Source organism: Sinocyclocheilus grahami, unplaced genomic scaffold (assembly GCF_001515645.1).
Source record: "Sinocyclocheilus grahami isolate Dianchi unplaced genomic scaffold, SAMN03320097.WGS_v1.1 scaffold617.1, whole genome shotgun sequence".
Taxonomy (NCBI): Eukaryota; Metazoa; Chordata; class Actinopteri; order Cypriniformes; family Cyprinidae; genus Sinocyclocheilus; species Sinocyclocheilus grahami.
Genome location: NW_015505796.1, coordinates 184,706 through 194,344, shown reverse-complemented (window position 1 = coordinate 194,344; position 9,639 = coordinate 184,706).

Here is a 9,639-nt window from a genome sequence, read left to right as displayed (position 1 = left end):
AATTTTACACCTTTCTTAGAAATAACACAAAGAATAGTGAACAAAGAGATATTAGTGCCTTGCTTAAAAAAAAGGATACAGGTAGTTTTTATAAGAACAAGGAGGCTGGTGCCAGTCTCATATTTTACTCCAGTGAATGTTTCCCAGGGCAGTCAATACTGTGCACGTGCATGCCTTGACTACAAACAGCTGTTAAACATTTCATTTTTCACACATTATAGCCCAAGAAAAGAAACACCTCAAATACATATTTTGTTACACTATATGTTTATAAAGGGGGAAACCATTAAACTAAAAAAAAAATAAAAAAAATAAAATACATATATATATATATATATATGTATATATATATATATATATATATATATATATATATATATATATATATATATATATATATATATATATATATATATATATATATATATATATATATATATATATATATATATATATATATATATATATATATATATATATATATATATATACTTCATCTGTTAATAAAAAATTAAAAAAATTGCTGCAAATAGTTCTTGAACTTCAGATTCAATACTGGATTATGTAATAATGTATTGTTGATCTTTTAGAAATCTAATATGCTAACTTGGTGCTCAAGTAACATTTTCTTATTATTATCAGTATTAAAACAGCTGTGCTTAATATGTTTGTGGAAACGGTAACACTTTTTCCCCAAGATTCTTTGATAAATATAAAGTTCAAAAGAACAAATTTATTTGAAATACAATTTTTTGTAAAATGTAAGTCTTCACTGTCACTTAGGATCAGTTTAATGCATCCTTGGTTAGAATCAATCAATCAATCAAACATACAAATAAATAAATACATGAATACATAAATGTGACAGCTTGCTCTGACCTGATATTTATGAAAAAAAAAATGCTCTCGTCCTGTAAACATGGGTCTTTTAGTTAGGATCAAAGTTATTTTTAAAGCTCTTAATGTATGCCAGTATGGTTTTATTATGTACACTTTTTCACAACAGCAAAAATATGAACTGTAGAATAGAATGATTGTAATTTAACACAATTTTGAATTAACCACCATACAACACCACTGGAAGAGAAACATATATCTGCATAATTTAACTTTTGACTTTGATTTTACAGTTTTAGATAGGGCATTTGTGACTGCTTCTGACCCTGTGTGACAACTATCACTGTTCTACCATATATGCAAATATAATTAGACCCTAAAACATTTAGGTGATATTTTATTTTGACAATATTCTGACTAGGTGTCTAAAGATATACAGTTGAATGATAGTTTGCAACCCAGTGACTGTGTTGCTCTACAATCTGCACCCTGGAAATCTGTTTCCACAGCTTGGGTCTTCTTTTAGTTGCTTTTGATGGATTTGTGGCATCATCCTAGCAAATGGGTCCAATTAAGACTGGGCAACCATATTGGCAAAGTGTATATCGGCACTAAATCAAGCTGCTTAGGAGAGACAAAGATAATTAAAGGGTGCAAACAGTGAATGATGATGAAGAGAGTAAGGGAAGAGCAACAGTTTGTCTGAACTCTCAACAAAATGTGTTACTGGTACTAATGAGAGCACTATCTAGGCCCAGGTTTAAGCTCCTGCTAACGAGGGCTTGTTCATCATGGCCGAACACAAGTCGCGGCATAATTTTATCACCAGTGCTGTGCTCTCCTCAACCAGAGGAGAAGCCTCATGTTGCCTTGCTTGAACAAAGCCAAGAGAAACCCAGTCACTCATTCACTGACTCAGCTAGATGACAGACACACTCACATGTGTTTGTTTGTGCATCATGGTGGGGGCTTTCCATTAAATTCTGAGCTATTTCTATCCCTTACACCTTATATTTAACAGAAACCTTTTTGCTCTTTAGGTTTTAATTAAGACAGTAATGTAGATCTATTCTAAACCTGCAAGGGTTTTAAATCTACAGGGTATCTACACGGTTCATAAGCACAATTTTTATGCAAATGCCTTTTACTTTTGATAACATTATGATTATGTGAAGGGCAGAAATAGTACTACCTCGTCTGGCCTCAGATGTACATCCACCACTAGAGGACAGTGCAGCCCAGTTCTTGTACATAGTCAACAGACCATGTGCATGGAAATGCAGCCTGATAAAGACAAGTAACCTGATGGTTCATGCTGATAGTGTGAAGGGAACGTAGTCCATAGGGTGCACAGATTCCAAAACATGTATTATCTCCTTTGATTCATTCCTGATCAGTGAATATTTTCATCAGCAAATCCTCCCACCGGGCCCACAGACTGTTGGCTCTCCGTAGTATTTGTTTTTCTTGTTTCTTTTTACTGTTGCTGAAAAGGCTGGAGAAGGAAGGAAAGAGATGGAAGAGAAGAAAACATTTAATGACACTACTTAACGTGAATTAGCAATAAACAATACTTTTACAGCATTTTATTAGGCTATTTAGGTTCATGTTAATTTCTATATATAGGGCAAGTGGCAAAAGGGAATGTGGAATAAAGAAGTTTTAATGCTATCAAATACACTTTTTTTGTCAACAATCATTTGTTTGCTGTGAGGTTCTTTGTCACTGTTAAAATAAATAGTTGCAAAATTTAAATCAATAATTTGTGAGGGTCTGTTTTCAATACCGTACCTCTTTACCTTTATGTGCTACAAAAAAAAGGACAATAATTTTTAGCTAAATGGGGACAGACTTTAAAAGAGCTTTTATTAAATAGTATACTATTGTAAGTGAATGTCATAAACCATGTCATACAAAAAAACTAAAATAGAGTAAACAATCATTTAATGTTTAGAATTATACAATTTATACACATTTTTACAAACGTTTTCTTTCTCTCTCTCTCTCTCGCTACACACACACACACATACAATACATACGATATGTAGGTATGTGCGTGTGTGTGTGTGTGTATATATATATATATATATATATATATATATATATATATATATATATACATATACATGATAAATAATATTGTTTTGATACATTTACATTTATACATAAACTCAAGGCTGACAGTATAAATGATCACAAATCTACCAAAATCTTTTACATTTTAATGATTACAGTTGTAGATGTTTCATTATGAACTAATATGAAACATAACTAACACTAACACTGAGCACTAGTATATTAATAACTAACCTAAATGAATAAATGCTATAAAAATATTGGTTATTGTTAGTTCATGTCACCTAAATCATTAACAAATATTGGGTTTTAAAATCAAATTTTACCTAAACTATAACTTCTGTTATTGCCTCATAGAGAAGAACAAAATGTGTTAGATGTTCACATTCAGTGCATTATTAAAAACAAATCTTCAGGACTGGTGATGTTTTAAAGGTGAGTGACATACAGAATATGGAAGAATGGAAGGATGGAAAGAGAAGAGTCTGGATTTAACTCTCTTTATGCATTGGCTTGTTTTTTTCTTCACACGGCAAAGCTCTGGCAGTCCCAATTGGATGAACAAGTTTTTCTTTCCTATTTACGTGTCTCTCACAGGTATGACTCATTTCATACCCTGCAATTATGTGTCTTTGAAAAAGTAAATCTTCTTTTAATGCACTTTAATTGTGTGTGAGTGTGTGAGTGTGAAATGAGGTTTGGAGTCTGATGGAAGTCTGATGGAATTTAATCCTGTCAGTATGAAATGATCTGATTGCTTCAAACCTGTTGAACTAAAACTCTTTAAACGTACAAGAGATGATTTTAAATACATTTACTAATATTTGAATAACAACATTTCAAAATGTATACGCGTAACCAAATTTCACAATATATATAGTCAAAATCCAGAATGGTGCATGTATTATCGTAGTAAACAAATACTTTTATTCAGTCAATTTTTTTTTTAATCAGTCAAAATATTGTTTTATTTTTTCTCTGTTTTTTTCCCCTCTTCCTTTTAAAATCAAGCAATCTCTGGACAGCTGGGCCATCAATTTGGTGTGCATATACTTGTGAAAGAGGTTCAGAAAAAAAGGGTAAGAGGAGAATATTTCAAGTTCATGTGTGTGTGTTTGTGAATGTGAACACTTCCTCTTCTCACAGACCTGTGCTTGGCCTCAAGGCATCAATAAATGACTGTGAGGGATCCAACAAATCACACACTGCACTTACTTTACACAGATATGCCTACCAAAGTACTTTTCTTGGGCAGGGAAAAGAGCCAAGAGCCAAGAGCAGCACACAAGCAGCACCCTGATGTGTTGATCCGTAATGTCGAGTCAATTCTGCTAGTGAAACAACAACCAAAGAGAAGGAATTACAGGATTCACCTCAGGGAGATATTAATTGAATGAGGTGAGACCACAGAAGAGGATGTTTCCTGTTTTTACTTGCCTTAAATGATCAAAAGGGAGTTGACTAAAGCTTAACAGCCGAAAGTTTAAAAGGCCATGCAGTGCACAAATAGCTTTGTGTGTTCTCACTGCAAACTGCAAAAAATATTATGCAATTGTTTGCAACACCATTGATTCTCAGCCGTGAAAGCCTGTTGTCAAGTAGCATTATCAGAATGTAATGAACCAAATTAAACTACATTATACTCAAATTTCACTAAAACTATAATATACAACATAGAATTACAAGCACCTCTCTCAGAATGTCTGCTAAAGAAAAGCATTTGTTATACAGTTATACAGACTCATTAAGCTTGTCTTTGAGTCCCAGTTCATGAGCGAAGGATGTTCCTCCAGCTATGGAAGGCTCCTGTGCAAGCATGTGGCCCCTGAGGGAGCTCACGAGGAAGAAAAGAGATGAGTGTGTAAGATAAAGCCTGTTTAGAGTATGACATGCTTTCAGGATTGAAAGAAGACACCTGAGTATATACTTGGGTCTAGACATGTTTGATCAACACCTCTATCAGACAATAATCTTTCTCCATGAAGTCTAGTGAAAGCTTACAAGGGCACACAAAGACACACACGGATAGTTTGTGAAATGCGAACAATGAAAAATAACGGGTCTTAAAATAGTTGTCGCAAGTGCTGCTTCCACTTCATATCAGGGTTAATTTAGTTAACCATGTTTTATTTAATTTAGTAGAGATGGTATCAGATGGAAATACCATGAACAGTTAGCTTACCATATTCATGAACCATAGCATTAAAATGGTACTCCAGGGAAATTAAAAAAAGTTTTCAAGTGACACGTCTCAGCAGAAGCATCAAGAATCATCCACCTCAGTAGATCAGTAAGTTATTCTGCAATTTAGGGTATATTTCATGTTCATTGACAATAATTATATTTTTTCTTACAATTTTCTCTAAAACCAAAAGATTTTATCCATTAAGGGAAAGCATATAATCTCACACAAATAGTTTGAGCACCCTATCTTTTAGTTTGCTTGCCCTGATATGCTTTGAATACAAGTTCAAACTAACAAATTAAATGAATTAAATAATGAATTCAAATTAGTCAACATTATATTCCATAAGGAACATATTTATTATTTCATAAAACATCCTTTCCCTTATAATATCAAAATGATAGTTAATGTTTCGGCTTGGCAACTAGCAAACTATGTTACAGTGATGAAATACATCAACTGAATCTAATAGGAACTTTATTGTGAAAGCATTTTGTTTCTGTACGTTTGAAATGTACACCCCGATTATAGAATGTGCTATTTCTTAATGCCAATCTTCAAAAGTGGTTTGTGTATGACTCAGAAAAACTGGATTCAACACTTTTTTGGGTATCATATTGATAATAAAACCAGACGGAGCACTTCAAGCACTTCTGAACAGAGACAAAGTTTGAACAGACAAAATGACTCCAAATTCATATTGGATTTGGTGTTCAAATTGCATTTCAATGTTACTTTTTTTTTGATGAAACTATTACAAAACTTCTAAATGTTACTATTGTGGTGTATGGGTATTTTTCAATGTTGCTGTCAAAGGGACCTTTAAAGGACTCATAGCAGTGTAATTTATCTGCTATAGATTACAGTAGATTGATATCAAACTAATGAAAATCCATGGTATGCTGCTAAATTCAAGTGTTAAGTGTTGCTGGTAGTTTGATGGTGGTACTTAGACTGTATAGTCTGGGAACCACAAATCTGGGAAACAACTGGACATCTGAGACTGAGTGTGACAATGTTTTACATCTTATAAAAGTGACATTTGTGCCACTTCGTTGCTTTTTTTGTATTTTGAAATCAAACTACATTCCCTTGTGTGTTTTTCTAAATATCTTCTCCCATTCTGACATCAAACTACCGAGAAAATCGCCTTCTGTCCCATTCCAACACATTCAACCATTCAAATCACACAACCTACATAGTTTTTTTCCGTCCTCTGGGGCTCTAGGATGGCTGTGTTTTTCGGGGTGACTGACGCAGAGGGACGTCTCCAACTCATACCATAAGATGTCATCTTTGACCGCACCGTTTCTCCATTATTAATCAGAGTCTCTCCAGATCCTAACAGAGGGCTCGGAGAGGTCAGCTCACATTAGTGCCAGCACAGAGACGGGCCTGAGATCCACAGATTGGGCATTTCGCGCTACGCTGCTCTCACTCCTCAAGTCCTGATTTGATATTAATATCCATTTAAGGTTTCTTCTCTCATCTCATTGAGATTATCAGATCTTCTTTGGCCTCTGACACTCATTAAAATCTCTTGTGCTTTGTTTGAACTGTTGTGAAACGGTTAAGCAGTTTCTGGTTTAAATTACTCATAATGCCAGATGAGGATCTCTCTGCGTGAACTTGAACGTTTTCGTTCCTGATCATAATTTGATTATTGCATATGTGAGAATGGAAGCCTCAAATGGGAGAAACACACACACACACACACACACACACACATACACAAACACACACACTCACACACATAGGCAATCTTGTCCATGACATACTTCATCCAGCAATCATTTTCAGGATGGTGATGAGATCTGATATTGGAGGCACGTTTTTATTTGCCGAACAATGTCTGTTGGTCTTTCCAATAAGCGAGGAGCACAAACCACTCTAACGTGACAGTTCCAACAAAGATGGTGGTGACATCTCGTTGGGGTGGAGAATGATTTCTCCACCCACTTCTGCACTTCCAGCACTTATCTGATGGTATCAGATCTTGTTAGTAGCACAGGCAGGAGATTGAGGTTTTGGAGAAGGAGGGGGGCAGGAGACACACTTGAGTGATTTGGATTTACCCCACTAAGGTGATGGGTGGGAGGGGGTTGGCGAATGGTGTCTGTGCCCGAAGGCCTACAAACTGCCGCTGCGTTCCAGGCCTGTTGTCTTCCTCCTATTGTCCTGTGTGACAACTGCAGCCCAACGAAACACATCAGGGGTCGGAGGTGATGGGGCGGACAGCACTTCAGACACTCGACCAAGGCTTTAGCTCATCTGATCTGCACAGCCTGAAGAGTTTGTTATTGGTAGACTGTGGGAGTCATAACAAACATAGCAGACCATGTGGGTTAACCTACCAGACGCTACCAGAAACATTACTTGTGACTAGAAAAGAAAAGCTTGTTTCACACCATTTTATTTTAGCACCACTGCCCATATTAGCCGTACAGTACTGCACAGCAGAAGTGTAGCTGCGAGCAAGGTTTCAGTGCCGAGCCTGTTTGCTGCAAGTCTAAATTCTAAATATGTATAAAATATTATCCAGAAAATGTACACAGTTTTTATTTTTTTATTTTTTTTAATCTATCGCTATAAAATAATTAAATGATTTCCAACCAAAGTCTAGAAAGCAGAATAAAACTATGTAAAATTAAACAATAATAATAATAATAATAATAATAGAGATATAATAAATGCATTATTAAAGGGAAAATAAAAACAAACAAACAATAAATAAATAAATAAAAGGGGAAAATAAATTATTAATAATAATAATAATAATAATAATATTAGAGAGGTAATACATGCATAATTAAAGTGTTTTGTTTTGTTTTTACTTTTTCTCCCTGACATTTTCTGCTGACCCCCAGAACCCCATTGCAGGTCTTTTATATGGTCACAGAACCACAGTTTTAAAACTCCTAATCCAAACATTTGCAAGCAGTTTATAGCTTAGCTATTGTGTAGCTATCCAGTTCCATGCAGATTAATTTAAATTTGAATATAAATGTGGTCGCCTTATTAAAGAAAATATTCAATCTAATAACCCATTTTATTTTCTGTACAAAGCCACAGCCTTGCAGCAATGCTTGTATGCTGCTTATGTAAACATTTTGAAGCAGGCCTAATGCCAACACTCCAAACTTTTCTCCCTTCTCTGAAATTCGTCCTGTTAATCTGTCCTCTTTCCATGTGTGGAAGAGGTGGAGATACATTAATTAGTGTTGTGGTTTACAGAACCATGGCCCAGCTCAAACCCTGACTGCTTCTGTGACTAAGGTTCGGAGACTGTGGGAGGGAGAGCTTTCTGCCTGGGCCTCTTTTCACACAGTCCTGTCTTCTCATATTTAACATGCCTAATGGAAGAGCCTGTCTACAGCCTGCAGCCATTCCTACTCCTACAAGAGCTTTTCATCATCCAGCACCGAGAGGAGGCGGAGGGGCAAGAGACAGAGAGAGATAGATGCTGCTTTACTGAAGAGAATTTAGAGAGAATTCACAAAGAAGATAATTAATTACGTGGAAACATGTTACATTGAGAAGTGGAAGGGCTTCATTTCCAGGAGCTGAAGACAGAGGCATAAGAATACACCAAAAGAATTATGTCACAGACAGAGGTTTCCCATAAATCTGAACTACACTTTTACCTTTATATCTTCCTGTTCTTGGAGCCCGGTCTCATGAAAATGCGTAGAAATAGTACGCCAAATAAAAACGAAAACTCGTGGTATTGATACGCAAAAATTGACTTTGGCGTGTATATGCTATGCACGTGTTTGGCGTGCACATGATACGAAATTTATTGGCATGCATATGATACGCAGTTTTCGCGTACATATGATATGCATCTACCCCACAACCCTAACCCTACCCATCGCGTAGCATATACACGCCAAAGTCTATTTTTGTGTATCAATACCACGAGTTTTCATTTTTATTTGGCATACTGTTTATACGCACTTTCATGCGATCGGGTTGTCTCTCCTGTGTGCTTCACTGAACACTCCTCCAAGCACAAAACCTCCTCCCCTGCAGCGCTTTCTATACTTTAGCCATTTACCAGGGATTAGTGAGAAAAAAGAGAGAGAGGCAGAAAGAAAGAGAGACATGGGAAATATAAGCAAAGACATATTTTGAGATGATGACAAAGTTGCTGATATTTTTTTTCACTCAACAGAGTGATAGTTTGTAAGTCCTGCATTAACTGTTTATTGCAGCTCTGTGGCATCAGTGCATTTACACAGACATTAACTGTTGAATTATTAACACATTTTAAAATAATTGATACTTTTATTCAGCAAATATGCATTAAATCGATCAAAAGGCATTCATAATGTTACAAAAAAAATAGTATTTCAAGTAAATGCTGTCATTTTGAACTTATTCATCAAAGAATGCTGAAAAATATCACAATTTCCACAAAAACATTAAGCAGCACAACTGCTTTCAACACTGGTTATAGCAAGAATGGAATGATCATGTGACAATGAAGACTGAATAAATTTACCCTCTTGTTGTTCATTGTATGTACACACACACACACA